The sequence below is a fragment of the Lycorma delicatula genome, chromosome 10 (genome assembly GCF_047948215.1).
Source record: "Lycorma delicatula isolate Av1 chromosome 10, ASM4794821v1, whole genome shotgun sequence".
Taxonomy (NCBI): domain Eukaryota; kingdom Metazoa; phylum Arthropoda; class Insecta; order Hemiptera; family Fulgoridae; genus Lycorma; species Lycorma delicatula.
In genome coordinates, this window is record NC_134464.1 from 21,761,357 (window position 1) to 21,777,955 (window position 16,599).

General features: G+C 31.3%; 1 long non-coding RNA gene across 1 annotated transcript in view; it reads right to left on the reverse strand.

The window, feature by feature from the left end:
* Positions 1-395: 395 nt before the first annotated feature.
* The window catches only part of LOC142331294 (uncharacterized), an 81,080-nt gene continuing 64,876 nt past the window's right edge, over positions 396-16,599 (reverse strand). The window contains exons 3-5 of the long non-coding RNA XR_012757953.1: positions 6,236-6,408; positions 757-991; positions 396-551 (exon numbers count right to left, since the gene is read on the reverse strand). This is a non-coding gene — a long non-coding RNA (uncharacterized LOC142331294). The remainder of the gene's footprint in view (positions 552-756; positions 992-6,235; positions 6,409-16,599) is intronic.

Below are 16,599 nucleotides of genomic sequence, written 5' to 3' on the forward strand. Positions count from 1 at the left end.
AACCGGAACACATGTTTTTTAAAACGAACCTGATACTTAAAATAATCTCAATAAAAAAAATTCTAATTTGTAAATTTCTGTAATCTAAGAAATCAGTTTCCTAAAATAACATTACATTACATCTATCTACTTCTAAACGACAATGATAAAAAACTAGCGGCCCCAAATTCGAAAACAAAAACACCGTTAACGTAATTTCTAACTATTAAAATACAGTTATTTTAGAGTTGTAAAATTTCAAATAAATTTTAAGAACCTTTTTATAAAGAAAACGAATAATTAAAGTGAAAAGGGATTTCATACATTAATTACGTAAGAATGAAAGGTGATTTACAAAATCTTAGTTCATTTAGGTTTTGAGTATGGTCAAAAGTATTCTTACCTACGAACACAAATAAAAATGTATTTGCCTAACACTTTTTAGTAAATTTATAATTTCAAAACAAACGTCAAATAGTTGCTAAATTAATAGTTGCTATTACTTTTGACTCCAGTTTTTATCAACTTGTAGATAATGTATTCATCTCTACCATGTTACTTTCTGTAAAAGACTGAAAAAATAAAAACAAATTTCGGTTATTCATTATTGTTTCTTACTGAAGGAAGTAAAATTACATTAAAAAAAATAAATAATTTAAAATTTTTAAATAAAAAGTAACTGATATCCGATATATGTTTTTTTGGAGCGAAAAACATTTTCATGTTATCATCGCATAACACAAAATATAAATTATTTATATAATAGTTTCCACTTACCAACAATCTTTAGTAGTAATGTTCGAGCGCTTTCGGATTGTTAATCCATCCTCAAGGAACAATGATGGGTTATACATTACAATTATTTATTTCACATATCATTAATTATATTAAATTGAATTTCTATAAAAATATAAATATAACAATAGGTGGTGAAAAGGTAAAATAAAGTTAACGTTATCCTTCATGTCAGTGTGAAGGTCTCAGTTGTTATAAAAACAAAATATAAAATCCGCTAGAACAAAAAAAAATTAAAACAAAATAAAAACTTAAAGTAGAAATTTAAAAGCAAACTAAAATATTAAAAACAAAGACAAAAAAAATAAAAAGTTTAACTAAAATATTAAACACAAAAACATACAACTACTGTATAAAAATTTAAGGACTCTTATTAAAAAATATGGAAAACACTAACCGGAGAGATGAAAACACCCGGTCCAAAACTTCTTTATTATTGCCCAGGATTTGACGAAAATTCCTGGGTAATTTAAATTTACGACGCAAGGCCGCATAACGTATGCAATCCATAAGGATGTGGCGCACAGTCAAGCGGCACATGCATCGGTACATTTTCTGGTGACATCAGATACCCGTGAGTGAGCTCTCGTATGTCCTATCCGCAATCGGCAGAGGACCATTTCCTCTCGGCGAGTTTTCCTGTGTGAGGAATCCCATAGCACCACAGTATCTTTGACATGCCGAAGTTTGTAATCTGATTTGTTATAAGAAGAAGACTTCGTAAGTCGTTATAAATACGTTGTTGTTTCTAAACACTAAGTATTAAAAGAATACAATAAAATAAATAAATAAATATATATACATACAGAGTGTTTCTAAACACTCTAATTACAAGAACTATTATCAAGAAAATTGAAAAGCTATTTTAAACTCTCTGCCTCACTGTTGTTTCTTTCAGACTCTACTCCTTACCAGTTACACGATTACAATGTTGTACCGATTTACACCTAAAATCGTACTCAAAATTTCAACAAAAACACCAGTCAAAATCATTCGAATCGATCATTTGGTTCCTAAGTTTTATAAGAACATCTGTACGTAAAAATATTTTGATTTATTTGAACTCAAAACACGTTTCTTTATACAACGATCAAAGCATAAAATGAAAATACATTGAAGTAGCAATAAATTTTTATTAAAGTACACCGGCATGCTGATTATAATTGACCATAATACATGCATATAGAGAATAGTATTTCGTTCCGAGGTTAATATTTATTACAGATTGGTTTACGTTTATTTATTTAAATTAAGAAGCTCGAAAGAGAAAAAATACATCTGCGACCGATTGTAATTATTTTACAATTAACTGTAACTTTCCAACAATGACGAATGAAGTGTTGTTTACAACTGTTAACAATATCATTAAAGATCTAATCATTAAATATCATTAGCTATCTGATTAAATGTCTTATTTTTAAAAAATACAATGTTTTTATAGTAAAAAAAAAATTACCAGGGATAAAAAACAATTCTATTATATTTACAGTGCATTTAATTAAGGAGGAAAATAAAAATCAAACTGTATTTTACTGTGCGTACTTACTATATTTATTTTGCCTAATTTACTCTCAAATAAAATTAAAATTATAAAACTTACGATTATTCATCACATAATGCCTAAGCATTCTAAACAGTTTTAATTTTATCACAGTTACACAAATTAATCAATGTATTTTTTAATAATTTATTATTAAACCCGGCGAGCAACGCCGGGTATATAAGCTCTCAATTTCTCTGTTTTTCTATTTTTTTTTATAATTTTAAAATTTTGTTAGTTTTTCTATATTTATCTAACCGGTTTTAAAAAAAAGAGATCTATAGAGCTGTTAGTTCCGTGTCTCCTTCAGGATATTAAGTTATTCTTCTGCTGTTTCCATATCTTATGCTAGAAGTACAAGATCATCTGCAAAGACTAAGCAAGGTGTATTCAAATTTTCTAAACAGTTTGAATTTTTTTAGTCCTTTTTCACCGAAGATTTTTCTCTACTCTTTTGTAACCTTCCCTAAGATTGCATTGAAAAGAAGTAGGGATAATCCATCTCCAGTTATTTATTTATTGTCCATTTTCCATTTATATATATATATATATATAGCTACAACATTTCTGTTGCAGCTTCACCAGCTCTAATTGGTTACTTGCGTTTTCCATAGCGGTCAATTGTTTTTTTTAATTTATGTTTTTTAGTCAAGTAATCAGAGCCAGGTGAAGCCAGACACACAAACAGTAACGGTAGCTGTGTTGGTTAAGCCGCCGCGCTGAACACAGTTGCATCCCTTAAAAAATCAAAATTAAATAACCCGAAAATGCGTTTTAGATATTTATCTGCAGAGTATTTATAAGCCCAAATCTACTAAATATCTCGTTTAGTATATTCAGAAATGGGAAAAATTTACAATCATTGTTGAAAGTTTTTTTACCTTTTTTCACCCCTTTCAAGGTCGAATGTTTTGCAAATTCAAAAACTGGTTTTTAGATATTTAGATTAAAAGTATGCACCCAGAGAATCAATATGATATCTTCACTTGTTACCGAGAAACTAAAAAGTGGTAAATTTAATTTTCACTTTTCATTTTATTTTAATTTTATTTTTTATTTTTTTTACGATTTTTTCATCGTAAGAAGAATGTGTATACAAATTTTCATCAATCTATCTTCGGTAGTTTTTGCTGTGGGTTGATAATGAATTACTCACGACATGTTATTTTATACACTGACATATATATATTTTTAATTATTTTTTATACCCAATCGAAAGTTTATACGATTTTACGTTAGTTATTATGATCTGTTTTTTAATCTTCAGCTAAATTAAAAAAAAAAAAAAATAATCGACAAATAATACAGCCTATATATTAGGGGATATGCACAAATCACAGTTTACGGGCTTGTTTTAAAATAAATACGAATTAAAAAAATATAAATTTTTTATCGTATTAAAAAAAAAACAATTTCTTATAAAATTTATTTTATGAAAGCTAAAATAATGAAATTAAATAACCTCGGGGCGAATACAGCAGATGAGACTTGTATGATGAGTAAAACGGCGATGATAGATACGCGATGATTATTAGGTTGCGTTCAAACAAAGAGTAATAGGGAGGAGGTATGAGGCTCGACGATGGATTATACTGTACAGGAATTTCAAGCGTTGTACAGCAATACTCGCAAAAACACAGAGCGAGAGAGAGATTAGAATGGGATTGTACCGCAACATCCCTGGGGCAAGTGTAACAAAATTTCGCTTCTATCCTGTACCGCGGGTAGAAAATATATATATATATATGAGGTTGAATGTTCCAACTCGTACATCAGTCAGTGCGCGAGCGCGTATGTATGTGTAAACGCTCGTGTATTACGCGTTAGTTGCAACAAATCAAACTGTCATATCTATCAAATGTACCTCCAGTGCCTTTGTTCTTTGATCAACTGTAAATTGATAAAGCGAAACAGAGATAATATATACTGCTGTTTGTTTGTTTGTACGTATGCGATGTATGTCTGCGTGCGCGCGTGAATAGATATGCTCAAATAGAGATATATGATTGAATATCCTAAAATTACTTACACACACACATATACGAACGCTTGCGTATAAACTACCAACGTATACGTATTACGGATATTTTAATTGATTGTTACGATCGGGCCTTCAGGTGGGACAATCTTAACCAGAATTGGGAAAAATACAAAAAAATCAATACTAAACTGTGAACGGCTTTGATAACTGAAAATATTTCCCCGCTTTACTGTACTTTAAATAAGTCATAACAACATATTTCATTTTATTTTAATATGAATTATTTATTTTCATCTGTCACATTTTACAGTTTACAAAACATCTATCTTCAATGGCTGAGTAATTGTCATAAGATAAAAATAGAATTAATAAAAAATCAGGAAGAGTCTTTAAGAGACACTGGCTAACGCGAGCTTCGCTCTTGACACTAATAAACGGAAGACAAATTTAAGGAGTGCCCAGCCCAGAGCCTTATTTGTATGCACTGCTGGCTTAAATACAACTTCCTACGATGCTACCACCGTACTGGGAAAGGCTCTCCCAATCGATTTAGTGGTGAAAGTTCGGGCAGCCATGTGAAGATTGCGAAAAGGCCGGGAGGCCGAGGTATTTGGGATGCGGCTTCGAACCGGACCGGTACCGGAAAACGGAACTGTGATCACAATGCACCGGATCTAAATTTCGTTCAGCTCCCCATCTCCCGCCTGCGGAAGAGGCTGCAGAGCCTCGCGACGGAAGCATGGCAGCTGGAACTGGACACCACGAAGGGAAGATCCCTGTACAAATTTATACGGGATCTGAGAAATGGTATGCCCCGAGTTCGTTTTTAAGGGCAACGGGTGCTCAGGTGCTCACCAACTATGTTAATTTGAGCCAATATCTGTTTCGGTTCCGCTTGGCAGCTGATGAGCTGTGCGTCTGCGGAGAGGTCCAGTCAAATGAACATCTGATGTTTAACTGCCCTGCTCTAGGGGAACAGAGTCCGGGTCGCCCTGGAATTTAGAGGTCAAGGAGAAAATTGGCCAATCACAAGCGGCCGCATGTCGGACAGTGTGAGAGTTCCTTGATACAACTGCTTTGTTCAACCGACATCAGTAGTTTACTTAAAGGAAAGACTCCTACCGTACTGCTGTGGGAAGCTAACCTAGATATGGCTGACCACCAGCCAATTAAGGTTCCAAGCGCTTTAATATAATGGATATGCTGGCATTCAGCGACCTAGGCGTGGCAGCGAATTGCTGTTTAGACAAAGTAAATTTTAATTTATGGATGTCATATATATTTTTAGTAGTTATCGGGGTGCGCCTACTCATTTTAGTAAATATATGACAAGTGAGCCGTTGGGACACGTAAGCGGGTACCACTTCAGTGGGGATGGCACCACGCTTAGTCCGCTCACGTTGTTAGGTAAGCTCTAAGAGCTATTTAGGACACTGGTCGCTAAACTGTTTCGAGGCTTAGCCGTTTGTGGCACAGACATTCGGTCTTATGCTTTAGAGCGACCGAATAGGGTGGTGGCGGGAGAAATGCCAAGCAAACCATCATTCTAACCGAATTTCATTCGAACCGGACTATCCGGTCCGGAGATATCATTCAAAAAATAGGTCGACTTACATACAAATGTATTCGCGTATGTACGTATAACCTTCCGGAATTTTTCAGAGCTAAATTTGTGTATTTTGGTTAGCGGGGGTTATGAAATGTCAAGATCTGTCGAAATGCAAAATTTAACTCGATAAATCAGACTTTCAGTTATACGGTATACAATATATATATATACTATGCATCAATATAACAATACACCCAGGAAAGTAATAAAGAAATGTAAGAGCAAAACAAAGTAATACATATATTAAAAATTAAGTCTATAGTTACACAAACATACGCAACACAAAATATAACAAGATCAAGTAAAAAAATAATTATGAAAAATTACTTACAGTTTCATGGATAGAAAGTTACATTTTTTTGTCCATTATAATGTTAAGTATTCTTTAACCTAGCAAAATCGATCTATTTCCAACAAAATTAAAAGGAACGGTTTAATTAAAATCCTTCCAGTGTGAACGTACATGTTAAATTACACAGTGTTTCTCCTTATATCATTCATCATCTGGAAAAAAATAAAAATAAAAATAATAAAAAATTCTTCATGAAAATTATTTCAAATTATAACAATCTGTCTATTTCAATTACATAAAATGACGTTAAAAAATAAAGTATAATAACAGAAATATGAACTTACGTTTTGGTTAATCAAATTTAAAAATAAAATTTAGCAAAAAACATTCTTAAATTATGAGCAAAAAAAAACTCGACAGATATTGCATGATTTTCCCGGCTACGTCGGTCAAATCACAATATTTTGAATAGATTTTTTATTGCAAAATCTTTGGAAATTGCAAAGTCTTTGCAACTAGATCATTAAAAGTTTTGAAGATAAGCTTCTTATTCTTAACGCAGGCTTCCGGATGGTTGTTAATTGATAAAAAACGAGCGTCACGAAAAAGCGCCACGCGTCAGCTGATTCCCGCACTATGCCTACAGAGTGTGATGCAATACAGCTGACCATATAATATAGAAAACACGTGCTCCAACATATAATAATGATTAAACTTCAGTGTTACGTTTAAATATTTCTATGTTTCACGTATATTATTTTTTATGTGTATTATTCATTGTTAGTTCATAATTCTTATTAATCAAAAATTTATCATTTGTGTATACGTTATTTTACACTATTAATAATTCATATAATACTGGGTAAGAAGCTTCGCTTCCGCCGTGTGTCCACGCATTGACGACTCGGTTTAAATTTTTTTTTCATAATAAACGTTTAAATATAGGGAAACTAATATTCCGAACTTTTTAAAATATTGAGTTCCCGTATAAATGGGCCTTTTTATTGATTGTAATCATTATCAAAATAAAGATTTAAGCATCAAAATTTCCTAATTTTAAATAAATAAATGTTTGAGTTTTGGGGTCCCTTGCATTGCGAGGAAAATTCAGTAAAAAAATTTAAAAAAGAATTCTTCAAAATATTGAAAAATCAAACTTTTATGAAAATAATGGAAAAAAATTACTTCTTATCTTGTATTCAGAGTTTATTTTAGGGGCTAAAACTACTTAACATTTTAATTTCCCTTGAAGTGACAAAAAAAAAAATCTTTTCAATAATATAGAGTTAAGAGCCAAAAAAAAACCCTCCCAAAAAAACAGAATATTACTTTTTCTTAGAAGTGAGGAATAAATTTTAAAAGAGATTTTTCTAAAAATATTCATTTACTGGTTAAGCTTAACAAATTTGTTTAAGTAAAGATAGTCTCTAAATCTAATACCCACTTCAATAAAGTTTGATAAAGAAAAAATTTCTGAAACACTTCTCCAAATTTTAGGTCCGGGGTCTACAGTTTAAAAGAATTGTAAACATTTCTTGACAGCTCTATGTATGAAGAATACATTTTAAAAAATTGTTGAAAAATATTTAAACGGAAGGGAGATAGAGCGAAAGAACAAAAACATATAATTCAATTTTAAAAGGGGTTATTTTAAAAAAAAATTATTTGTTATATTATTTATACACGGAAGTAAGAAATTTGTTTTAATGAAGTTTTTTCTAAAAGCCTCTGAAGAAAATCGAAATTCAATTTTTCGGAATATCCCCCACCCCTTAACGAATTTTTGAAAAACTATTATGATCAATTCCCCACATACAGAAACTTTTCAACCAAATTTGAAGAAAATCGGTTCGGTGAATCCTGAGATGTGAGTTCGTACTTATAAAGAGCGAGTCAAAAATATGGAAACCCCTCAACTTTAAAACCGTTCCAAATAGAATACTGTAACTTTCAGAATAAGGTATCGGTTAACTGTTCTACCATTTGACGAGAAATAGAATTTCAACACCTTCCTGAAGGGTGGCTCAGGGGTTGCAACTCAAATATTTTAAATGTCAACACCCTTTGTGTGATAGATCATTTTAAAGGTCTCTTAAAGACAAGAAAAAATGTTTAAATAAAAGGTTCACACGATGTATGTACCCAAAATGGTGGCGGAATAAATTTTGGATTTTGAAAAAAAATCTATCCATCTAGTTGAAACCAAAAGTTTTGGAAGTCAAGGTCAACATCGTTTTGAATATTTGGAATCATATAGTCGAGAAGCAAAGCCTTATAATTTCACTGCTTTTAAATTTCAATCAATAAATATAGATCCTATCAATCGTCCACTAACAATACCTGTCCGTTTATTTACTTTGACCGGATGCTGTGTATGTGCCTCATGATGATACCGGTGTGGATTAATATCAGTCCAGAATCGACAATATGGCGATTTATTTTGCCATTTAAAAAAAAGTATCCTCATCACTGAAAGTAGTGTTGTTTAATAAAGTAGGATCTGCACAAACATTGTTCATCATAATTTCGCAGAACTCAAGTCTTCGATCGTATTCATGTTAAGTCCTTGCATCAGACGAAATTTGAAAGGTTTGAAATTTTCACTTTTTAATGTTCAAATCTCTGAACTTTGGCTAACGTTATGTTCTCATGCAGTTCTAATCGAGGAATGAGGATTATCAATAAATTTCAGCATAATCTCTAACGATTTATTATTTGTTGCAAATTTAGCCCTCCCTGGTTTTCCCCTATTATTAATGTTCCCTGTTACTTTAAATCGTTTGACGGTTTTTGACACTGTACCTTTTGAAATAGGGTTACGACGATTAAATGTTGCATTTAACAATGCACAAACTGCATTATATCAGCAAAGCCCCTCATCGTTAAAAGCGTCACCCTCTCCTGTTCACAAGTGACATACTGATAAACGACATACTAAAAAACGACTACAAAAAAAAACGTAAAAAAGGTGTAAATAACAAAAATGGCTTACAAATGCGGTAAAAGTAGGCAAAATCAATTAGCCGACCGATCACAATAAATTCTCATAAGAAACTAACACATGTAATAATAAAACACTCTAAATGGAATATTACACAACAATAAAGTGAGCTTCATTTTTGCAACAGTAGTAAGAGACCATCAATGATCAGCATGATTAGATTGAGAATATTGTTATTTGCTTACTCATTAAATTGCAACAAAAACTATTTTTTGTGATAAAAACAAAAATTTTAATTTAAAAAATTTAAATTTTACTTTTAAAATAAATTTGAAGTCAATCCAGCTTAATCTCTTTTCATTTATTTTGTAATTTGAACTTAATAAATTTAATAATATTCAAAATCTAAAGTTTATCCCGCCGCATTTGGGGTGCACATATCATACCAGCGTTTTATTACTTCCTTGTACGAAGTAAAGGATGTATTGTGATCGCGAAAAATGTTGGTTTTCAGATTTCAACGAAAATATCCATTTTGACCATCCCTGAATCCATATTGACTAGATTCGGTGTGACGTCTGGCCGTACATACATATGTATCTTGCATAACTCAAAAACGATTAGCCGTAGAATGTTGAAATTTTGCTGGACTGTTGTAACATCTAGTTGTGCACTCATCTTTTGATTGTAATCGACTGAACTAAATGTCCAAAAAAGCCCAAAATCAAAAGAAATTGGATTTTTGACTTTCTCTTAAGTGCAATAATAAGCCCTCATTGAGAGTTTTTCAATAATATATGATAAGTGGTACTTATTTTCATTTGTTCCAGAGTTATAGCCGAATAAAGCTTTAATTGCTGAAATGTTTAGATCTTACAAAGGGAAGGCACATCGGTTCGAATCAGACTTTTTCTTAACCATCTCCTTTTTTTAACCTTTCTTTCTAATTTAAATATATTGATTAATTAATAATTATTAACCTGATTGTAAAAAAAAATCTATAAAAAATTCAATAACAATAAAAAAAATATGAAAAAATATTAAACGTTATAATGAAATAAAATTTATTGTCTTTTCATTTAAAAAAAATGTTTATATGTAATTTAATATGCGTACAAGGAAGTCATGTCGTGTCCACATCAAATTTTTTATTTATATTTATGCGTGTTCAATTATTGCTTACAAATATGAAGTGTTCCGGGACGTAATTTCCGAACTTCAAGTACTAATACAAGACACCAAAATGAAAAAAAGTTCATATCGGCAAATGTCAAAATTTAAGTTCATTTAAAGTTTATAAAGTTAAGTTTTAAAGTTTATTTAGATTTAATATACTTACGTTAGTCAAAACATTTTGCTTTGTTTTCCTTATCGACACCATTTTGTGATTTTCAACAAAAAAAAAATATTTCTCAAAAACGGATAAATCTACTTTAATTAAATTTGGTATTTTATAATTTTTAATTATTTATTATTAATAATTTTTATTACATTTAGTGGAGGAAATAAAAATAGGTAAAAAATTAACAGCTTGCATTACGGTGCGCAAGAGTACTGCCGGGTTAATTGTCTGCAATAATCGATTATTTGTCAACGGTTTTTTACAAATGAGATGTCATTTTGTTCAAAATAAAATACTTAATAAATTTTGTAACAATTAAAAACTTTATCAAAAATAATTACAAAAATATTTGAGATTAAAAAATTAAAATGGCCGCCGTTTTAAAATTTTTGATAGTGACGTTTTCAAAATTTTAATTTTTTAGGATTAGACACTATTGCCAGATTTACCAAATTTAATCAAAGAAGGTTAATCCTTCCTGAGAAATAATTTTTTTGTTGAAAATCACAAAACGGCATCAAGAAGGAAAACAAAGCAAAATAGGACGTATACGTAGATATGAATTCTTTTGCTCATTTTGGTGTCCTGAATCAGTACCTGAAGTTTGGAGAATACGACCCGAAATATATTCTATATATAAAATCATTTATTCTTAATAAATACAATATCCACCTATATCAAACTAGACGAAAAGAACTGTTTGCGTATAATGAAACACATTACTTCAGCTTTCGAGAAAGGGAATTATTAGATTTATTATGTATCCATCGCTAGATTTAATTACCAAAACGCTTATAAGATCATTCCGCCAATTTACTTAAAATAAAATTAAAGGATTTTATTCCTTGGAAACATTAATACTTTGACGATGAATTTTTAAATAATATCAATTAAAACATTTTTTTTAGAAATCAGCTTGAATTTTAGGGCATGAATACGAGTATATCCTCAAAAATAATATTAATTAACGACTACTGAACTGTGATTTATTTTGTATTTATTTAAAATAAATTATGAACTTTATAACAACTTCTTTATAATTACTTTTATATTTTACGATGCTGCTCTAATCAGATTTTACCTCAGTTTCCCTTGATCCATTTAGGAAACTTCTGGTACGGTTTCTTTTCCTTACCCATGGTACTACAGGTGGTACACAAAACGATCCAACAATTGGTTTTGTTAAAAAATATTTATTGAATCGCAGAAAAGTAAAATATAACGTGTTTTCTATATATCTGGAGATTATATTCTGTTTATCACATGTTCAATATGACCACCATTACGTTCAGCAACTTCTTCAACACGAACTCCTATCTTGTTAATAACTCGACGGAAAATATCCGTCGTTGTGCACATCCCTTTTTGACTGCGATCGGCTGAACCGAAAGTTTCCAAAATCCCTAAAAAAATAGATTTTCAACTTTTTCTTAACTGCAGCAATAAGCTCCCATTGAGATTTTTTCAACGATATATCATAAGTGGAACTTATTTTTATTGGTTCCAGAGTTGTAGACAAATGAAATTTTAATTAATGAAATACGTGGATCTTAGAAGGGGAAGGCAACAACGGTTCGAATCAGACTTCACCTCCTTCTTTTTTTTAACTTTTTTTGTCCTATTTAAATATAATGATTTATTAATAATTATTAACTTCTGATTGTAAAAAAAATTACGATAAATAATAATTCAATAATAATAATTAAAAAAATTAAAAAATATTAGAAGTTATTAACGAAATAAAATTTTATGTACTATTCATTTAAAAAAAATATGTATATGTAATTTAATACGCGAACAAGGAATTCATGTAGTGCTCATATTAATGTTTTATAATATTTTTCTATTCTTAAAGAGATCTTTAAAATGATGTATCACAAATTGGGTGTTACCATTAAAAGCATTTAAGTTACAACCCATGGATCACCCCCACCCACCAAGAAGGGGAAATTCTATTTCTCGTCAAAAGGTAAAGCAGTTGACCGATATCATATCCTGAAAATTACAGTATTCTATACGAAACGATTTTAAAGTTGCTGAAGGGTTTCCATACTTTTAACTCGCTCTGTAAACATACATTTGTTATTTTGGTCTAGATGAACTAGTTGGACTCTAAAAAAACGTAAAGATTTGTACAAATACCCGATATGCTATTTTTGACACGATCACCATACTTTTCCCTTTAATAAAGGTATTCTAGCTATAATCGCCGGGAAAGTAAAAACATACTCAAGATGGATTTCGTACCTACTACGCAATAATTTATTACAACAAATTAAACGATCTCTGGTTTTAGAAAGTAAACAACAGTGCTACTATTATTTTTCGTGAAAAAGAATTAGTCGTGTACTCTTCTATAACGTTGATTTAAACTGTACGAAGCAACAGCGATTAATTTTACCGAATAAATTTATAAATATTTACTTGTTGTAACAATGGAAATTTAATTTTACCGAGGTTATAATGTTAAACTTCAATTATAATGCTCGAGTTATAATTATAATTATAAACTTGAGTTATAATGCGAATAATTACTCTGAATTAATACAGAACAGAAAAAAATTCCACATCAACGTGTATCGGGCACGAAATTAAGGTATTCAGCAAGTATGAGGTCGATAGCGCACTTAAGACACTGTTTATAACGACAAATAATAATAACTAGTCAATTAAGACATAAAACTAAGAAATTATAAAAAAACCATTAACTATAAATAATACAATTATTTAATAATAAATAACATGGTAAATAAAAAGAGATAAAAGTGATATTTTGTAAAAAAAAGAAGTACGGGGATATAGATTAATTGCGAATTAATACACAAAATGGTGTTAAATTATAAAGAAAAACCCTTCGGTTTAGTCAACAAGATCGGCGCAAAAAGCAGCATTTTTATTTTCTTTTTTTTTTTTAGTGAGGTATGAAGAAAATTAAAGATTTGTTTGTTGTTAAATATATCGATATGAAACAAATATACTGTATAAATCTTGACCTTAAGGTACCAGCGTTGAACCGAAAGAAAAAAATTTTTTTCGACGTGTAAACACAGGTACAAAAATATAAAACGAATTAATGAAAATTATAACGAAGGGTAAAATAATATTTAATTACAAACTATAATGCACGGCACTACCAGCCGAAACCAATTATTGAGCGCAAGAGATTGTTTTACCGAAATTGTACTGAAATCGACCTAGTCATTTTACATCTTAATCAAATAAACTATATTTCTAAATTATTATAATCTATTACCACATAACAAATAGACATTATCAAAAAATGAATTGTGTGGCTGAAATTTATAGCCGAATGCGCATGCTTTACCGCTTCACCAACAAAACTTCAAATGAAAATATTTTAGGTTATTTGAATAAAACAACCTTAAAAAATTTAAGTTTACTCTTGACCTCTACGATAAAAATTTTAAAAGTATACACGCGTCCTGATAAAACTTATAGAAAATTCATTTAAATATACTTGAAGTTTACTTATAGTATAGAGTATAAAAAGTTTAATTAGCACCTAGGCTCAGAAGGACAGATCCTTTGTCAAAACACACAATCATATACAGATTCTATCACGAAGTTCTCCCGGGACTTTCATAACCTATTTTACTCGTCAGAATAACAGTAAAAGTTCATGAAAACATATGTTCTAAAATATTCGTTTGCGAGTTACGGCTAATGAAAGATTTCGCTCAGATTTCAGCTACCCCGATGAAACGAGATCGTACTAAAATTTTTAGGACGTTGATTAAGGGGCAGAATTAGTGATTTGCCATCCAGTTACATCCTTTTCCCTTTTATTAAACGGTTCTTGAACCGTTTAATAAAAATATACGATTGCCACTTTATTTCAATTGCTATTGATCTAGTATAGCTAATTTTTTATAATGTCTGCCAAGGGTTAATGAGATACTACAAAAAAATATCGACATCTGCATTGTCGATATTTTTGTCAAGTTTTACGATTTTAAAAGATGGAATATTAAACCATTACTTAAATTTAATTACAACACGGTGGATCTGTTCGCACAGTCGGTTTTTTTTTGTCTTCAGTCATTTGACTGGTTAGATGCAGCTCTCCAAGATTCCCTATCTAGTGCTAGTCGTTTCATTTCAGTATACCCTCCACATCCTACATCCCTAACAATTTGTTTTACATATTCCAAACGTGGCCTGCCTACACAATTTTTCCCTTCTACCTGTCCTTCCAATATTAAAGCGACTATTCCAGGATGCCTTAGTATGTGGCCTATAAGTCTGTCTCTTCTTTTAACTATATTTTTCCAAATGCTTCTTTCTTCATCTATTTGTCGCAGTACCTCTTCATTTGTCACTTTATCCACCCGTCTGATTTTTAACATTCTCCTATAGCACCGCATTTCAAAAGCTTCTAATCTTTTCTTCTCAGATACTCCGATCGTCCAAGTTTCACTTCCATATAAAGCGACGCTTCAAACATACACTTTCAAAAATCTTTTCCTGACATTTAAATTAATTTTTGATGTAAACAAATTATATTTCTTACTGAAGGCTCGTTTCACTTGTGCTGTTCGGCATTTTATATCGCAACTGCTTCCTCCATCTTTAGTAATTCTACTTCCCAAATAACAAAATTCTTCTACCTCCATAATCTTTTCTCCTCCTATTTTCACATTCAGTGGTCCATCTTTGTTATTTCTACTACATTTCATTACTTTTGCTTTGTTCTTGTTTATTTTCATGCGATAGTTCTTGCGTAGGACTTCATCTATGCCGTTCATTGTTTCTTCTAAATCCTTTTTACTCTCGGCTAGAATTACTATATCATCAGCAAATCGTAGCATCTTTATCTTTTCACCTTGTACTGTTACTCCGAATCTAAACTGTTCTTTAACATCATTTACTGCTAGTTCCATGTAAAGATTAAAAAGTAACGGAGATAGGGAACATCCTTGTCGGACTCCCTTTCTTATTACGGCTTCTTTCTTATGTTCTTCAATTGTTACTGTTGCTGTTTGGTTTCCTGTACATGTTAGCAATTGTTCTTCTATCTCTGTTTTTGAACCCTAATGTTTTTAAAATGCTGAACATTTTATTCCAGTCTACGTTATCGAATGCCTTTTCTAGGTCTATAAACGCCAAGTATGTTGGTTTGTTTTTCATTATCACCAAATTATGGTCGCTATCAATGTCTGCTCCAGGGTAAGTTTTGCAGTCAACGAGTTGATTTCTAAATCTTTGCTTAACCATGATATAATCTATCTGATACCTTGCAGTACCGCCTGGCTTTTCCCAAGTGTATATTCTTCTATTATGATTTTTAAATTGGGTGTTGGCAATTACTAAATTATACTTCGTGCAAAACTCTATCAGTCGGTCCCCTTTTTCAATCCTTTTGCCTAGCCCGTATTCACCCAATATATTTCCTTCCTTGCCTTATCCAATGCTTGCATTCCAATCTCCAACTATTATTAAATTTTCATCTCCTTTTACGTGTTTAATTGCTTCATCAATCTCTTCGTATACGCACTCTACCTCATTATCATCATGGGCGCTTGTAGGCATAAAGACGTTAACAATCGTTGTCGGTTTAGGTTTTGATTTTATCCTTATTACAATGATTCTATCGCTATGCGTCTTGAAATACTCCACTCTCCTCCCTATCTTCTTGTTCATCACGAAACCTACTCCTGCCTGCCCATTATTTGACGCTGAGTTAATTACTCTAAAATCACCTGACCAAAAGTCACCTTCCTCTTCCCACCGAACCTCCCTAATTCCTACTATATCCACATTTACCCTATCCATTTCCCTTTTTAAATTTTCTACCCTACCAACCTTTTTTAAACTTCTAACATTTCACGCTCCGACTCGTAGAATGTTATTTTTTAATTTTCTGGTGACCCCTTCCTTAGTAGTCCCCACCCGGAGATCCGAACGGGGGACTATTTTACCTCCGGAATATTTTACCAAGGAAGGCGCCTCCATTATTGCTATGTGAAAATGTAGAGAGCCACATTTTCTTGGAAAAAAAACAGCTGTAGATTTCCATTGCTTTCAGCTGCGCAGTACTCAGAGGACTGAGTGATGTTGATATGGCCGTTTAAGTCATTGTGACTCACGCCCCTAACAACT